Raw genomic sequence first — 19,829 nt, forward strand, 5'->3', positions numbered from 1 at the left:
AAAAGATCCCGAACTGTTTACCCCTATTTGCATCCATGAATTTTGCAGCGTATCTTTACAGCTCTAATCATCCTGAGCTGGAGAATCTTCTCTACCTTTTAAATCTGTGTTGACCTTGTGGCTTGCTTTGGATAGTAGAATGTGATAGAAGTGATGGCATTCCAGTTTCTAGTCTAGGTCTCAAGAAGTCTATGTACTTCCATCCTCTCTCTCTTAGAACCTTGTCTTTGCCATACTGGAGGATGGGACTCCAAGAGGAGCAGAGCTGGGCTGGCCAGTTGTCCCAGGTAAGGCCCTGGGCATGTGAGAGAGCCCAGCCAGGATCACCAAAGCCACCTAGCTGACTTGCAGTTCACCACAGATGACTGAGTGACTGTTGCAGGTAGATGAAGCCATAACTCCCTCCTGACCCAGAGTCTCATAAACAATCAAATGTGTGTGTGTAAATTTTATTTCAATCCAAGTTAGCTAACATATAGTATAATAATGGTTTCAGGAGTAGAATAATCAAATATATTTTAAATGTCTGAATTTTATGCTACTTTTATTGCAACATTACTTATATGTCCCTAACATTGTATAAAGAATGAATTTAGTCAATTACTCATCTACCTCTTACATTGTAAAAGATTTAAGTCAAACGAAATTGTTTCACGTGTCAATATGGCGCACCTGACCGACACGAACAGTTTCCTATCACACCCTCTCCTAACCTTTTCTAATCAGTTTTTCATTTAAAACAAACTATGTCATGGAATTGAGTTTATTACAAAACGCCTTTCTGCATTGTGGTTTCCTCTCTTAAGATTAAGGTTTATACCAATTTTTTATATAAGAAAAGATACCATAAGCCCTATTGCCATTAATAATCGTCTCTTCTGAGCCTCCTCTTATGACACTATTGTCCACTGTTAATAAGAATTGTTCTTTTGGGGGCATCTACTGACGACATGTATAATCGTCTCCACTGGAGATTATAGCTGTGAAGATAGCACAGTTAGGTGATCCGGGTCCAAATCCTGTGTTGCATAACTGGCGATGCATGCTTTAGATACATTATTATACTATCTCCATAAGGCTTTGTGAGTCTTAGCTCTACAATGAAGACTGTGGAAACTGCTATCTCACAAATATTTATGAAGATTAATGACATGGCACTTAGGGGTTAGCAAGTTGCATGGATCGTGACAATCAGTCAGTAAAGATTGTTGATATCTCTCCCATGTGGCAGAATTTAGAAAATTTTTACAATGATCTCTTCCAAATCTACCTGAGCATGCATTTGCTTAGAAATTACCGGGGCCCCTGGGTGGCTCAGTCGGGTAAGCTTCCGACTTCAGCTCAGGTCATGATCTCACGGTTTGTGAGTTTAAGCCCCGCGTCAGGCTCTGTGCTGACAGCTCAGAGCCTGGAGCCTGTTTCAGATTCTGTGTCTCCCTCTCTCTCTGACCCTCCCCTGTTCATGCTCTGTCTCTCTCTGTCTCAAAAATAAATAAACGTTAAAAAAATTAAAAAAAAAGAAATTACCAAAATAGGCACATTCTCTCATTTGAATCTAACTATCATGAAATCAGCTCCAGTGTTGACAAGTAAGGCACACAAATAATAAAAGAAAAGACAGAAAGGAAAAAATGTTAAGAAAGAAAAGGAAGAATTATCAAAAATGGAAAAGTTTATAGAGTGGCCAATCCCTTGTACATAAAAGGGACCAAATGGTTTACCTACATCATCTTGTACAACCTTTCCAACACCCTTGTGACATAGGTATGGTTAATACTTTTATTTTAAGTTGAGAAAAATATGACTATAACTTGACCAAGACCCAGATATAATAGTTGGGGGAGCTGGCACCCAACTATGCTTGATTACCAAGGTCTCCCCTAGCCCCTAGCCTCACTAAAGGTATCCACCCTAGAGTTTTCCATATAAGACTACTACATTCAGTGTAGATCCCAAGCCTCCTGTAGTGCCACGGATTTTGTGACTCTGTCAGTGAAAGTGGACCTTCCTTTCCACACCTATTTCAAGTCGCATACTCATTTCACTCAGATAGATCATAGTTGTCTATAAGGAGAGTGATTGTCTTATATTCAAATGCGTTTCCTAAACAGATCACACAGATGTTTATGATGCTGATGCAAGCTAGATTGTCCGCTGTTCACTGAATCCCAACGTGGTAGTTCTTCCTGAATCATATAAAGTCAGTTTGCTCTTTCACTTCCCTTTTTTGCTACTGGTTTTTTAAACAAAAGCTAGTGAAAGTTTCTTAAGAATATTTTAATATGTTTTTTTTGGGGGGGGGGCAAGGAATCAGATTATTAAAACACTTTTGTAGCTTCAACTGCACTCCTTGAAGTGTGTAGAGTGAAACAAGCTAAGGGATTTTGTAACAAAATTCCCTAATGTGTGCATGCTGTATTTTATTATTGATAATACCAAGTATATCATCGTGTGTCTTAGATTTTCTGTTTCTCCACTTTTTTCTCCCCGAAGGAGAGAAGACCTCCTTGCACACTATTTTGGAGGTGAGTGCAGATATTAAGGAGCAGTAGTACATCTGTTTCATGCATTAGGGAATTTCTATCAGGACTATAAATAAGACCTCCACCAGTTCCATTAAATCCCAAAGTATGAATGGCCCTCTTTAGGTTAAACATGAATGAAATAGCATTTCCATGGGTGTGGTAGAGAATGTTGATACAGTCCTAGAGCAGAAATTGCTAGTAGATGTCCTATCGGGGCCATTGGCTCTGATTTTTTTTTGTTTGTTTGTTTGAAAAAACAAAAACAAAACAAAACAAAAAACATAGAAGCCAAAAGTCAGCATCTCCTTTCTTCCTTGAAATTCTATTTTCATAGGATAGAGATGTTCACTAGCAATTTATGTAGAATATGAGTCTGTGTGTGTGTGCGCACGTGTGTGTATAAATATAAAATTTTATCTTATGGCTAAAGAAGCTTCAATAATCTAATAAGGTTGGAGACTAGTAAGAAATTCTTTTTAGGTAGAGAAATCTTAGTAGGTACTTTATTCTTGAATATTTTTTTAGAGAGAGAGAGAGAGCACACACACACGAGTTGGAGAGAGGGGCAGAGGGATAGAGAAAGAGAATCTTAAGCAGGCTCCACACCCAGTGCAAAGACTGACATGGGGCTTGATCCCCCACCCTGGCATCATGACCCAAACTGAAATCAAGAGAAAGACGCTTGGAGCACCTGGGTGGCTCAGTCGGTTGAGCGTCCGACTTCGGCTCAGGTCATGATCTCACAGTTTGTGAGTTCGGGCCTGGCGTCGGGCTCTGTGCTGACAGTTCAGAGACTGCAGCATGCTTCAAATTTTGTGTCTCCCTCTCTCTCTGCCCCTCCCCTGCTCTCATACTCTGACTCTCTGTGTCTCTCAAAAATAAATAAATGTTAAAAAAAAATTAAAAAAAAAGAGACGCTTAACTGACTGACCCACCCAGGTGCCCCTATTCTTGAATATTGCTAAATAATTTTTGCCTAAAAAGTTTAGGGGAAAAAAATCTCTGGAAAGTAGTACCCAAGTAGAACAAAACACGGAGAATGAATTTGCAAATATTTGTTTCTCTGTGTTTTGTTTCTCTATATTTGGATGGATCTGTATGGTCAAAAAAAGCAGAATTCAAAATATGTTGGCCTTGATTCATGTTTCATTAATTAGAACAGCAAAATTTTATTAATTCCTGAATGAATAAATAGTATCAAAGTGAAAATACAAACTTGGAAATTATTATTAGGATTTGGATAACCTTTCCTGCATTGCTGATATTATAAGATAATAAGCATATTTGTGTGAGAAATTTCAGAACTGATCAGGTCCACCAAAGATAAAGTCATATTTAGTTTCTCCTCATGTGTCAACAAAAAGCAGATATCACTTCCTAGTGGATCCAAACTAGCTATTATTTGTTATTGCTAGATTCATGCTTGAACTACTAGAAACATAGACTCTAGGATTCCAAGTCTCCAGAGAAGCTTTGGAAGGAGACTGCTTCTTTAGTTTATTGTTACCTCAGGCAAATGGGGCTTCCTCATTCTTGCGAGCCCCCACATGTTCTAGACACAGCTAGAGTTTCCATAGAAGGCATACAGTGACCATGACCCGTCTAAACATTTCTTGGCTTCATTGGTTGGAAGAATTTTTTCATCCTCTGCTTTCTCCAGATTTTTGGAGCATTGGATCTGAGCAAGATCACAGAAAAGTTGTCTTTTAATACCATTTTAGCTTTAAAAGCACATTTCATGGTGATTCAAATCATATAATATTCAACCTGATATGTTTAAAATTATTTTTAATGTTTATTTATTTTTGAGAGAGACAGAGACAGAGCGTGAGCAGGGGAGGTGCAGAGAGAGAGAGGGGGACATAAAATCTGAAGCAGGCTCCAGGCTCTGAGCTGTCAGCACAGAGCCTGGACGCGAGGCTTGAACTCACGGACCCTGAGATCATGACCTGAGCCGAAGTCGAACGCTCAACCGACTGAGACACCCGAACGTCCCCGATATATTATGTTTTAATTCCATAGTTATATTATGTAAGGATATCGACACATTATTTTTCACTGGATGTATTTGGCCTATTCTTTCTTTTGTAATAGCTAATAGATTAATCATAAAATAACAAGTCTTTAAATGTTACTGCAACTAAACATCTAGTCATTAAACAAAACTAACAGTTGAATTAGTTATGAGTATTTGGAAGACAGTGGGGAAAAATGTGGAACCGCATGCCAGAAAAAAATGTATTCATTTGTCACTGTGAATACCATGGATTTGTACTGAATTTGTCAGTTCCAACAAGAGAAGCAAATGTCTAGTTCTTTTATGAAAACTAACCTGTATTTAAATCAATGATTAGTTCATGACCAAGTTCTTGGATACTACTGTCTACAGGGTATAGAGCAATTGGGAAAAATCTCAGGATTTATAGAAAGTGTCCACGTTTCATGAAACGCACTCCTTTGAATAGCTGTGGGATATGGGGCACATAATTCCCTTCACATATGGTGCATATTTTCTGTGTTGAATTTTTAGTGCCCCAGATACAAATGGAGTTAGCTTGCATTAACATGGCTCCTTAAATAATATTGCTCAACATTACCCTATGATAAAAACTAATCTCCCCTTTTACTGAGCACAGGGGCATTATTCTATGGAAAGCAGCTGTGGCTAATTCAGTCACATCTAAGAGTAACTTCCACCTGTCAAGTGTATTTGTATCCATTTATTCCTCCATAATTAGAACATTCTATTGGTTGATTTTTTTGTTTGTTATTTAAAGCAAGCCATAGTTCTGCCTTTATGAAATCTAGATTATTAAAATTATAGTTTTAAAGTATTACTATTATAATAATTTTGTATCTACCAGATGTTTTTTGGAAAAAAAATAATTACTACCTATTTGTACAGATATGAATATGTGAATGTGTATGTGTGCAGGCATGTATGATCATGTTTAAAATTAGAATGCATATGAATTATGTAAAAATTACTAAAACCCATCTGTTACCACTATTATGACGAATTCAAAAGAAAAGTATAAATAACGCATATAGAGCAATTAGACATAAAAAGGAAATAAATAAAAGAAATCCAAATTAGAATGGAAGAATTTAAATGATCTTTATTCACAGATGACCTCATCTTATATGTAGTTAGTACCTAAAGAACCCCCCCCAAAAAGAAAGAAAAGCTGTAACAAATAAATCAGTTTAGTAAATTTGCATTTAAAAAAGTTGTTTCTTTACACTAACAATGAATAGTCCAAAGAAGAATAAGAAAATAATTCCATTTACATAACATCAAAAATAATGAAATATTTAGGGATAAACTTAACCAAAGGGGGGAAAAATGTACACTGAAATCTACAAAATAGTGATGAAAGAAATTCATGACACGAATAATTGGAAAGACATCCTGCGTTCATGGATTGGAAAGCTTAACATTGTTAAAATGTCCATACTACCCAGAGATTCAATGCGATGTCTACTTTTTATTAATAGTGTTACCAAGCACTATGTTCAATGAATCATTAAAAATTTTACAATTATGGGGCCAGATAAATGACTTTTGTCAGATCAGGTACTCTTAGGATTCAGTAAGTTAGGCAAATGGACTCACATCCCATGAGCCAGAACCCTTATATGCCGGTGTCACTGGTTCCAGGTGGGTGGTTGGAAAGTCTTCTGTCTCTACATCTAGAACCTAGATTCTCTGTGTCTCCAGAACATGGAATACTAGATATGAAAATTACAAATAAACACATATAAAATCCCCTATCTTTCTCACTTAGACTTATCTCAGGCAGTTATAATCCTTTGCTGAGACTTCTCATCCAGAACTCTGTACTTTTTCTGAATCCGAAGACCTTAGGTGGGTGTGGAGAAGGAATGAAAAATTGGAAAAACAATACGGGATGCTAGAAGCATGCATGGGGTAGGTAAAGGCATATATTTTGAGGCGTCCCTCTATAAGTGAACAAGCTTCAAATTCTTTTTCCTAACCAATGGGAGCTCTGTAGGATCTGGCCACTACCTCAGCCACCACTGCTGCCTTGGGAAGTCTCCTCATTATAATTTGCGCTACGTTAATGTAAGGTCAAATTCTCCATTATAGACATGATTCAAGTATAGAACTACCCAAGCTGAGTAGCTTTGCCAAACCTCTCTCTCGTTCTCAAAATAAATAAATAAGGATTAAAAAAAAAATACAGTCCTGGGGCACCCAGGTAGCTATCGGTCAAGTGTCCAACTCTTGATTTTGGCTCAGGTCATGATTTCATGGTCATGGAATCCAGCCCCACATGTGACTGAGCAAGGAGCCTGCTTAAGGTTCTCTTTCTCTCTCTCTCTCTCTTCCCTTCTGCCCCTCTGATGTACGCTGTCTCTCTCTTTCTCTCTAAAATAAATAAATAAATGCATACGTACATACATACATACACACATACATAAATGCATACATAAATACATAAATAACATTTAAAATGGAGAATTTCAACTATTTGTTTCTTATACACAAACTATGTGGGTGTCAGAGAGTTTTAGTATATTGTAAGTGTTTAGTAACACATGATAATGTATTAAATTTATTTATAACTAGCTACTAGAATTTAATAACCCTTACCAGATAGATATAAGGAGGGTTTAGTCGTGTATCCAGTGAAAAGCCTATTGAACTGTAAATCATGTAATAAGAAGAATTTAGGACCAGATCTCTTGTTCTTTGGAAGGGCTTTCTGATCCCACTGCACTCATTCTCTGAACACTTCCTTTTGAAGATGACAGAATAATAGTTAACGTCGGCTGGATTGTTTTATACATTGATGCTTTATGTATCAGTAACATTACATGGATTTTTATTTATTTTTTTAATAATTGTGTGTGTGTGTGTGTGTGTGTGTGTGTGTGTGAAAGTTTCAGGGTAGGAGCCTCAGAAGAGTGGAGAAAATATATCCAGAGTGAAGGAAATTGGTAAGATGTTGTTGTTTTGCTGGTAATGCAGAACAAAACCATCTCTACCCGATGGGGCACCATCAAAACACAGCATTCTAGTCATCTCTTTAGAAATCATGACAAATCATAAAAGAACCAAAAAAAAGGAAAGGACATTCAGACTGTCTTTCAGTCAATCATGGGGCAGCTAAGGAAGGATGCCTCGCTGGGTGGGGAAAATGATTTCAGTCAATGCTCAGCATACAGTGGGAAATGTAGCCATCAGAGACTGGCTGAGGAACAAGCAAGCACTGACCACTTTGGGCAAAGCCTATGTCACAGTCTGGACGCGAAACAAAGGTCCCTGCTTATGAGGAAACAAAGAGATGAGTTCCCTGAGGCCTGAAGTTCAAAGCAATATCCTTGGACCACTCTCGAAGGAAAATTAGTCAATCTCTGAATAAAAATGACCCATTTATTTCCTTTTCCCATATTAGGAGTTGTCAAACTTCAGTGTGTGAATACCGTTTGAAGTCGTTTATGAAAACGTGGATGCTGGTATTTCATTCAGTCCTGCAGACTCTCATACTTGCGTCCTAACTGACTCTAAGTGTGGATCAATCACACTTTGAGAATCATGACTGCCTCACCCTCCCCTCTCTCCTTAAGAGACTACCTCCCTCATATGTCTCCCACAGGGGAGACGGAAGCTAGCAAAGTAAAGTTGCCTCTGTAAAAAGGTTTGCATCTTTCTTCAGCCTTCCGTTCTTCCTGACTTCTTGTCCTTTAAAAAAAAATGTTTATTTATTTTTGAGAGAGCACAAGAAGGGGAAAGGGCAGAGAGAGGTGGGAGGGCAGAGGATCCAAAGCGGGCTCTACACTGACCTCGGCGAACCCGATGTGGGGTTTGAACTCATGAACCGTGAGATCATGACCTGAGCTGAAGTCAGACGCTCAACCGGCTCAGCCACCCGGGTGTCTCCTGACTTTTTGTGTTAAGGGGAGTGTTGTACCCTTGGTCTTATCTGAAGGGGAGTGTTGTACCCTTGGTCTTATCCAAGGCTATTCTCCTCTCCTTGCTCCTATCCCCTCTCATTTTCGCGGGGTCATTATGGCATGTCTATGCATGCTCCATTTTTCCCTAGCGTCTACCGCCTCTCCGTCAGTCTTTAAACATCCATCATCTTCCACCTTAACATTTCATCCCTCGATTCTGCTTCCATTTTTTAACTCCTCCTCATCCTCACCTCTGTTTTCATTTGTCCCCTTTCAGGATATTTCTCTACGTTCATTGCATCCAATTCTTTGCCTCATCCACTCCTTCTTCTCTACCCGGCTTATGCCAATGTATCTCCTCTGAAATTCCTCTTATTGACAGGATCTGTCCAACAAGTCCCAAATGTACATCCGTCACCTTGACTTCTTTTCTTAGCTCTGGGGCTAAGCGTCTAGATGCCTACGTGCCAATCCCTCCACAAACATCTCACTGACACTTGAAACTTCACGTGTACAAATTAGCCTCATGATCTCCTCCCTGCTTCATAATTGTTACTGGCTAATGTTTTATTTCTCATTATGCGACCAGCCAGTACCAGTTGTTCGGGCCAGAAATCTGGGGAGTCATCCCTTTATTTCTGTATTCATATTATGTTCCATATACAATGAAAAAATACTGTTAATCTTCAACATAAATGTCTTTTTAATCCATCTAGTTGTCTTTATCCTCACTCATGCCATACTCAGTCTAAGCCAATTGCATTGGTTGCCAGGACTATTACAATAATATTTTAGTAACCGGTTACCTTACATCAATTCTTCTCACTCCTCAACTTATTCTCTATACTTTTGGCCAATAATCTTACAAATCTGATATTTGCTTCTCTCCCCCTCTTGCTTTGAAAAGAAGTTATGAACCCACGTGTGGTAACACCCAGACTAGCACAGGAATGTGTTGAGGACTGTTGAACGAGAGCACACGTGCTACCTTCTCTCAGATTTTGGATATATATATATATATATATATATATAGGATATATATATATATATTTTGGATATATATATATATATATATATGGAAGATGATGGATGTTTAAAGACTGACGGATATATATATATATATATACACACACATATATTCTCATTCTATTTCTATATATGTGTGTATATATATATGTATATACACGCACACACACATTCACATACATATACCTTTTTCTATGAATAAAACACATGTTATCATTAGTCTAACACCTGTATTTGAAAGTGATCTTCTTTAGAGCCCATAATTGAAAGCAATAGATTGATTTTTTTCTTGTCATAGAAGTACTGAATTTCCTGTGATCTATGCTATAATCTAGCTGTCGTGCTTCTGGAAAGCAACGTCCTTCTTAATTCTGGCCTATTCATTTTATGCTTAGCATTTTAGGAAAAAAGGAAATTCTAAACTAGACTGTATAACTATACAAATTTTTTTCCTTTTTTGGAAGGTGGATTGAGTGAAGGTTCTTTAAAAAACAGGGCATTCAAAAACCATCAGTCTCTCTTAAGCAGCAGTGTGTACTTGAGTGGTTTGGACTAAGTGTTTTAGATAAAGGAAACACTCCTTCTAAAATAACATGCAGTTAACAGCTGGAAAAGTAGTGAAGCGTTAAACTGTCCATTATGCTTAAAGAATAACTTGGCTAAAATCTTTCCTTCCCATTAAAAGCACTGAGTGTACCTTTGGAATTTATGTAACTGTACCTAGAGTGTCTGTTAAACCCATTTATCATTTTTTTCATTTATAATTTAGACAAAATAATTAATTCATATCAATTTAGAACCCCCCTCTTAAAAATAGTACCAGTTATTTTTAGTTTCCATGAGAAGTGGTATTAATGATATTTCAGAAATTAAAAATTATCAGAGTCTCTGGAAGGAACCAGTAGCTATTGCTGTTCAGTAAGGGGCATTTTCAGGTTAGAATTATTCCACTGGTTTTGTTGTGAGGTTTGTTTAAAAAAAATTAAGTAGAACTTAAGATGATGTGTAAAGTTGAGGAAAGAGGTAAAGAGAGAAAAAGAGGAAACACACATTCTTGTGTATTTTGAGTGCCAGGAGCTATAAAAGTTACTTCTATTGCCATTCCTGCCAGTTTAAGGGTTCAAGAGCAGAGGCCAAGGGGATGTATTCAGTGGTCACAGTTAATGTTTAGACTTCTTTTCTTTCTTTCTTTCTTTCTTCCACTTCGTTCCTTCCTTCTTTCTTTCTTTCTTTCTTTCTTTCTTTCTTTCTTTCTTTCTTTCTTTTTATTTCCACAGAAGAGAGGATCTTGGTATCTCTTAAATGTCTTCAGTATGTGAGACATTTTGATAGGTTGCGTAATAACCTTGACATGTGGTTCTCACAATAATTGAGATCTAGTGAAATGAAGAAACTTCTGTTCAGAAAGAAAAAATAATCTGCTCTAAATTACAGTGATACTTTCAGAGTGAGATTTAAACTCTGGTTAGCCTATAGATTAAAGATTCACCTTTGTCAATAGGATCCACTATTTTTGTTAATTAATCAACTCTTATTGTTACTCTTTGAAGAGAATGTGCATTATTTTCTTTATGCCCTCTATTTTCTATTTATTTTCTCCATTACCTTATCCACCTCACCTTCTGTTTCTTTTTCTTGCTTTAGTTTCCCTGAATTTCTGGCATCTGGAATTCAGGAAACTATGAACCATTATTTATTTGAATGTTGCTTCTGCAACATTCTTTATCCACTCTAATTCTGGCACTTCTGTTATGTTAGACATTTTCAGTATATATTTTATGATATGTTCTCTTAAATTTCTTCCCAGTATATTTTTCTTCATGTGCTTTTGTTTGACTATTTTGTATTGAAACATCTTTTAGTTTAAAATTCCTGTATCACTCTATAGCCATCTTTTTATTAAGACTTTCCACTGAGTTTTATTTATTTATTTTTCAGTTTATTTATTTTATTTTTGAGCGAGAGAAAGGCAGAGCGAACCGGGAGAGGGACAGAGAGAGGATCCCAAGCTGGTTCCACCCTGTCAGTGCAGAACTCAATGCGAGGCTCGAACTCATGAACCACGCGAGATCATGACCTGAACCGAAATGGAGTCAGTGTGGCTTGACTGACCGAGCCACTCAGGCACCCCCCTCCACTGAGTTTTAATATTAGATATTCTATTATTATGTCTAGATTGTCTGTTTGAATCTTTTTTTATTGATCGCGAGTTTTGGGCAAAATCCTCGATCATTTATTGCAAAATATTTATTGTAAAAATATTGTATCCAATATTTTTCTAAATATTGTTGTCTCTATTATTTTCATAGTTATTGTCCCTATTACTTTCACAATCATCAAGCAAAACCAATTTTTTATTGTTCCAATAACTGGTTTTCCATTTTTATTGACTGTGACATTTGCAATCATGTTTCTATTCTTATTTTTCCCAGTAATTTTGATACAATGCAATATGTTGTGTGTAAAAAAGGATAGGGTCTCTGGATAGTGTCATGTTCTTCCACAGAAGGTTGATCCTAAATTCTGACAGGCAGCCTGAATGGGTGCAAGTCTCCTTAATCCAATTAGGGATTTAGCGGAGTCAAGACTCGCTTGCAGTTTGGTAAAGCTCATTCTATTTCTGTTTTAATCCTGCCGTAAATATTTAGATTTTCAGGGGTTTCAGCTGAGATTTGGGAGTGTGTTTTTAAAAGCCCTCTTCCTGAGTAAAATCTGAGGTCCAATTTTGGCTTCTTAGTACCAAAAATGTACTTGCTTCTTGCTCCGTGAAATTTAACAATTTGGCAAATGTCTCCAAATGACAAACTTCCAACTGTCACACCCATTTTCTCCATACAATGTAGGCGCATCAGTTTCCTGACTGCCTGGACAGTTCCAAATGCTAATGTCTTTCCAGACTTTTGCTATTACTTGAAATTCTTCTGGTTTCTTGGGCTTGCCCTTGGATGATTTCTCCACCTTTCTCCTGGGGAAAGAAATGGCCAAAGCCCTGGGGGAAGAAACAGATTGCAGATGTAGGCACATCTGATGTCGACTACATCACCGTATTTCTCAAGTGTCTTGGCGTCTCAAGTCTCGGTTGCCTCAGCAACCCTCTAGGGCCTTTATACATACTTATTATTAATTTCATATAAATATATATATTTTTATATAATTATAGATGAGTTTATCAAACTGTGGCAGAAGTATTTATTAAAAGCTAACTCATCATTGTCAAAATCATTAGTAAATAAATCAATATAAACGTATTTCAGTGATTTTGCACATTTCCCTTAAGTAAATAAGCATAGGCATACTATGGTAGGAAAGCTAATTATAAATATAAATTTCTAAGAATTATTTTGGAGGAATATCAGGAATGAACGTTTGAACGGCAAAAGTTTTCAACAAAGTGGTATAGAAAAACACGATCGGTTTCAGTCTTGGAAAGATGCATCCGTATGGTGAAATTAAGTATTCTACACAATTTTGCTACTGCAAAAATGCAATAGATTATAAGACAGCATAAACCAATTTGAGCAGTTTCATAGTTTCAGAATTTCAGATAATAGGCATGAATTTTTCAAAATGACTCCTAGGTTGCTAAAAATGTGTTTAATAGCATTCACTAGTATGGAGCCGACAAAATAAGCAATAGAACGTATCCACCCAAATTTCATCCATTTGCATTTGTTTTAGCTTTTGAGTGATAACTTTTAATAAATCTTATAAAGTCTAGGTTTGTTACGCCTTACTTAGAGTTGAATGCAAAGACATTTGTTTCTTTCAAATAAATATATGTGCCATACATCTAGATTTTCACCTTTTACATCTGGAAAGAGAGTATAACTGGGAATATTTCCCTCCAATTAGTACTTTTATGGGTAAAGGTGATTCTTTTTTTTTTTTTAAGTTGAAGAAGGCAGAGTTGAGGGGGGCTGCTGGGTACAGATGAAAGTGCTGGAGTATTATAGTTGGATGAACTTGGTTTCTAGTCCGATTTCACATTTACCATGGAAGGATGCTTGAAAAATGGCTTCATTTCAATAGGAACCGGTTTCCTTATCTGTGAAATGAGGATAATGCTATTTAGCTTATGGTGTTGTGGGAAGACCAGAGGCGGGTGTGTGAAGCATTTTCAGTAAAGAGCCAGCACACTGAGACTCTACTTAGAAAATGCTCAGTGATCAAGGTGCCTGGGTGGCTCAGTAGGTTACGTGATCGACTTGATTTCGGCTAAGTTCATGATCTCATGGTTTGTGAGTGTGAGCCCCACGTCGGGCTCTGCTCTGGCATCGCGGAGCCTGCTTGGGGTTCTCTCTCTCTCTCTCTCTCTCTGCCCCTTCCCTGCTCTTGTTCTCCCTGTTTCTCTCTCAAAATATACAAATTAACATTTTTTAAAAAAGAAAATGCTAAGTGATGTGCTTTGTAGACGTTAATGTTTATTTAGCTTTCGACCATATGTATAAATCAACAAACTGTTAAAGAGAAAAGTTGTAGAATAGTCCAGATGAATTAAATCGATTTTTTGACATTATAATTAAGATAACACAATTAAAAGTAGCATAGTAAATACCTCCAAGTTTAAATTTAAGTGTTGCATTAAAAATTAAGAATGTAAATAAAAATAGGTTACCATATACTTAGATGAAAGTGACACAATATTTATTTTTAAATAGTGCAGTTATTCTCAAGTAGAAGCCAGATTCAGAGATTGGGAGTCTATCTGGCTTTTGTTGATGAGCATTAAGTATTTTGTAAGAATGCAAAAATAAATTTTGAACTTTGGGGGCACCTGGGTGGCTCAGCCGGTTGAATGTCCCACTAGAGCTAAGATCACAATCTCGTGGTTCATGAGTTCAAGAACTCGCGGTTCATGAGTTCAAATGGGGCTCACTGCTGTCATCCTGTCAGATAATCTGCCCCCTCTCTCTGCCCCTCTCTCACTTGTGCTCTCCCAAAAATAAATATAAAAATTTTTTTTTGAACTTTCATATATTCCTAGAATATAATAGTACTAGAAGATGTATCATAGGATGCTGTAACATTTCTATACACCTCCTTCAGAGGCATTATTGTTTATCAAAAAGGTTTCGCTTGAATTATTACCTAAATCCAAAAAATCCAGTAACACACAGAATTTGATACTCAGCTTAAAGTTTTATAGTAATACATGCTTGAAGAGAAATATTATTCTTTTTAAAAATTTTTTTAATTTAGTTTTTTTTTTTTTTTTTAAATTTACAGCCAAATTAGTTAGCATCTAGTGCAACAATGATTTCAGGAGTAGATTCCTTAGTGCCCCTTACCCATTTAGCCCATGCCCCTTCCCACAACCCCTCCAGGAACTCTCAGTTTGTTCTCCATATTTATGAGTCTCTCCTGTTTTGTCCCCCTCCCTGTTTTTATATGATTTTTGTTTCCCTTCCCTTATGTTCATCTGTTTTGTCTCTTAAAGTCCTCACATGAGTGAAATCATATGATATTTGTCTTTCTCTGACTGACTAATTTCACTCGACATAATACCCTCCAGTTCCATCCACGTAGTTGCAACTGGCAAGATTTCATTCTTTTTGACTGTCGAGTAATACTCCATTGCATATATATACCACATCTTCTTTATCCATTCATCCATCGATGGACCTTTGGGGTCTTTCCATACTTTGGCTATTGTCGATAGTGCTGCTATAAACATGGGGGTGCATGTGTCCCTTCGAAACAGCACACCTGTATCCCGTGGATAAATGCCTAGTAGTGCAATTGCTGGGTCGTAGGGTAGTTCTATTTTTAGTTTCTTGAGGAACCACCATACTGTTTTCCAGAGTGGCTGCACCAGCTTGCATTCCCAGAGAAATATTATTCTTGACAAATCATTTTATTTTTCTCTCAAATTCAAATAATGAAAATAATAAAGCAAACTAAAATAATATAAACAAGTAATCAAATGGATGCAATTTTAAATGACTAAAATTGTTATAGTGTATGAAGTGTTCGATGTTTCATTTGGAAAGTTTTGAGTACAGTTTCATAGTATTACATAAGGGACAAAGTACTCAGGCCTTATTTATTTTAATGACTTCTGAAATGGACTTTAAAAAACACTTACATTGAAAATCCTATGGAAAGGAGCATACAGTAGTTTTATGACACTATTACACCGCTTTTGAAATTATATAGTGATTTTCCATTTGAAACAGCTTTAAACCGCAAATTTGTTAAGCTCCAAAATGGTAGAATCTCATTAGTCAAGAGAGAATACGTAGGTATGTTGATGAGTAGCTAAACATAACAATGAAAGGAGTGGCTTCACCTTTGTAAAGTAAAGTAAGTAAATTCATAGCTGGGATTATAGTTCCTTTTTGACACACTATTTCAGTTATAGAAAATTATTACTTGATCATTTATGTTTATCACTTGTTCTTACTAATCACTTTTACACAAAATATGTGCAATAACATATTGAAATTATTTCATACTTTTTTACATGTTAGACCATACAAATGATTAGTTTTATGCTACTGAGTTAGATTTTGATATCTTTTATTGGTATTTGGTTTGACTTTTGTTGTTGTTTTTATTTTCATATATTAAGTGAAGCAACCTGCTTTGCTAAGTTCTGTTTAGAGTTTATAGGGCTCATAGCTATGATGTGAGTAATTCAACAATTTCCCCCCCTTACCCGTTCTCTTTACTGAAATGTCTTCCTGTAAGTCTCCAACCAGAGGAAAAATTAGGTAATTATAGGACTTTCTTCCTTTTGTTTATATTAGAGGAATGTGTGAGCAAAATAAATACGACTTTGTCATGTATCTTTTTCTTTGTATTTCTAAGCCCAAATGTTTCGTGTCTTATTTTAATCTTCGTTTCAGCGAACATCATTAAACTTCACATGGTGATAGTCTTGGGTTTTGCAACGGAATGGAATTTTACTCATGATTTCACTGCAGAGTACATATCTTCTCCACATTCCCCCTGTCTCAGTAAGAGAGTATTTGAAAATGAAGGGTGGTAATAGAAACTTTGCTTCCAGTACCTAATGCTAAAGTGACCTGATCCAATTTTCAGAGCAAATGAGTGATAGAAATTGAAGGAAAAGGAAGGGAATGCAAAATGGAGTGCCTTCCCATGTGTTGGGCCCCATGCTAGTACCTTAGAAGGATTACCTCTTTAAAGAGGGGCACCTGGGTGGCTCAGTTGGTTGAGCTGAGCTCAGACCCTTGATTTCAGCTCAGGTCATGATCTCACGGTTGTGAGACTGAGCCCCGCATTGGACTCTGTGCTGGGCGTGGAGGCTGCTTAAGATTCTCTCCCTCTCCCTCTGCCCCTACCCTGCACTCTCGCTTAAAACGAAACAACAACAACAATCTTTAAATCTCCTCATATCCCCGTAAGACAGGTTCTTCCCATTTTGTAGGTTGTGGAAACTGAATCTCGAATAGGATAAGATGCCTGTGAAAACTGTAGATTGTTTCACTGGTGTAAACTGTGTAAAGAAGTTTAAAAAGACGTAGGGAGACGGACGATACACTTTTGTGCAAATTACTAATCGCCGATACTTCTCACCTTAATGTTACTGCATTTACTTGTGGTTGCATGAGCACTGCCACTGTGGTATATTAGCAAAGATTGCTTTCTAGATTAGTCTGGAAGGGAAGGTTTCTCTTTCTATAAGGTTCCATATATCTTTAACTTTCAAAGAACAATAACTCGGCCTCATTTTCTGCCTTGCTCCAAGATGAGCAGTCTTTCGCTGGGTCTGTGGAAATCCCCAGAAAGGATTGCCAGAGGCCATACCTCGCTGGTCCCTTGGCCAGACCTTTGGCTTCAGGCTACTTATTAACTCCCACCTCTTCCTTCCAAGGTAATTTCGTGATAAACATATTTTCTGTTTATAACGTTGAGTGTTAACAAAATTCTTTGAATAATTTAATTGTGTGCCTTAGAAGTCTGTGGACACAATCCCTGTGTAGTGTTGCCTAAGAGAGCTCTAAAATGGAGCTATTTGGAAATAGTTCAGAAGAACAGTTCAAGTATTCAGTGTAGAACTATCTCTTCTCTGGCTGGGCTGCCTCCTTGTTGCTAGATGTTTGGCATTGTGTTGTCAAATCCTATCATTCTCCTATGATAAAAAAAAAAAATCACTCAAACATCAAATAAAATAATTTGACAAACTCAAGTGATGTATTCTGTAAAAATAAAATCAGTTTCCCCAATCAATTATTCGAAAAGACACTTTAAAAAAAGTTTTTGTTTTCATTAACACTTTTTAAAGTATTTCTTTTTTGTTAGGGGAAGGAGAGGGAGAATGCCATCTTCTGTAAACATAAGCAAAAAAAAAAAATAGAATTTCATGGTATTTGATTTAAAGCCATTCCTATCCAATTTAGTGGATTTTTGTGTGTGTGTGTAGTATTTGACTTGATAGCAATAGAATTTTCCATTTTTTTCAATCCCAGTTTCTAACAAAATAATATGAATGAAATTTTAAATTATTCTTCTTTGGAGTAATTAGAAAAAGGATGGAGGAAGTTTGCCAAATCAAATACAAGATGTTCAGTTAAATTTGAATTTCAAATAAGCTTTTTTTTTTTTTCCAGTATAAGTATGTCCCATGCAATACTTGGGACATACTTATACTGAAAAAAAAAAAAAATCATTGTTTATCTGAAGTACAAACTAAATGGAGGATTCTTTTTTTTTAATGTTTATTCATTTTTGAAAGACAGAGTACAAGCAGGGGTGGGGCAGAGAGAAAGGGGGACACAGAATCGGAAGCAGGTCCCAGGCTCTGAGCTGTCAGCACCAGAGCCCGACTCGGGGCTCGAACTCATGAACTGCGAGATCATGACCTGAGCTGAAGTTGGATGCTCAACCGACTGAGCCACCCAGGCGCCCCTAAGTGGAGTATTCTGTATTCATATTTGCTCAATCATATAATCCTTGAAGGGAGATAGAACAAGTGACACAGAAAAAAAATCGAGGTATTATCCACAGGCTTTGGGAAGTGCACTTGGAACTTGGGTTAGAATTCTAATTTTCTTAGCTGTAAAGTGAGGAAGACAGTTACTGTGCCTTTTTAGAGGAAGTCACTAGATTCATGGGTGGGGCCAAGATTGCTTGAATTTTGTAGATGAAAGAGACACACAGAGACTGAAGAACTTGCCTAAACTATCAAGTGACACAGCTAAGACTATTCTAGGTAACTACACGTGGTTTGTCTCCAAAGACCACCCAACCTCCAACCATCCCTCTAAATCCTTCACCCTCGAGGAGGTCATGGCCACCTACTAGACCGTTGTTCCTTCATCTGCAAAGCCCTTCATCTGCCAAAGGTGCATGATAAGATCAATCTTGCAGTGTTCATAAAGGTTTGCTACAGTATTATTTCTGGCATAATATAAATGACAGGCACTTAACACAAATATTTATTTTTCTTGTTAAGCATTTAAATGCCTTCGAATCTCTGGGATCGTGACAGATTCAGAAAAGAGAATGTGGGATTGTGAAACTGAGAGGCCAAGGAGATTATTTTGAATCATTTATTTGGAAAAGCATTGCATCATGAGTTAAAGGGAAAGAAACAAGGAGAGAAATGCCTTCTTACATCAGGGTATTAGTCAAAATGCGAGTAAAACAAAGTTTCAAATATTGCATAAAGATTTCAAAATTCTCCAGTATTGAAGGAGGAAGGGAGATAGAGAAGCTATGCTAATAGGCCAAATGTTACTAATTTTAGTTGTGTATATTATGATTAGTAATGATGTCACTGATATTTACGGTGCTGTGGTTATTACTGTATTTTATGTATTTATTAAGACTCCCAAAGCTTTATTTCTAATTTTATTTGCTAAGTCTTTCTTTTGCTCCCTTGTAATAATATTAGTAGGAGCTAACATTATAGGAGAGATTCTGTACAGCACTCGATCTATACTAGTTCATGAAACTGCCAAGACATCTCTATATTGGGTGTGGTTTTATTTTCCCTATTTTAAATTTTTTTTAATGTTTATTTATTTTTGACAGAGAGAGAGAGAGACAGAGCATGAGCGGGGGAGCGGCAGAGAGAGAGGGAGACACAGAATCGGAAGCAGGCTCCAGGCTCCAAGCTGTCAGCACAGAGCCTGACTTGGGGCTCGAACTCACAGACTGGGAGATCATGACCTGAGCCGAAGTCGGACGCTCAACTGACTGAGCCACCCAGGCGCCCCATATTTTCCCTATTTTAGATGCGAGTGAACTGAAGACCAGTGGTTTCACTAAGATGTTCAAGGCCAACCTTGAACCAAGGAGAAGAGCCAGGTTAGACCCCAAGAGTTCTCTTTTTCACTGTATTTTCTAGTCTACTTCTAGTAATGTCTTAAATCCATGAATCATTCT

Source organism: Prionailurus viverrinus, chromosome C2 (assembly GCF_022837055.1).
Source record: "Prionailurus viverrinus isolate Anna chromosome C2, UM_Priviv_1.0, whole genome shotgun sequence".
NCBI lineage: Eukaryota > Metazoa > Chordata > Mammalia > Carnivora > Felidae > Prionailurus > Prionailurus viverrinus.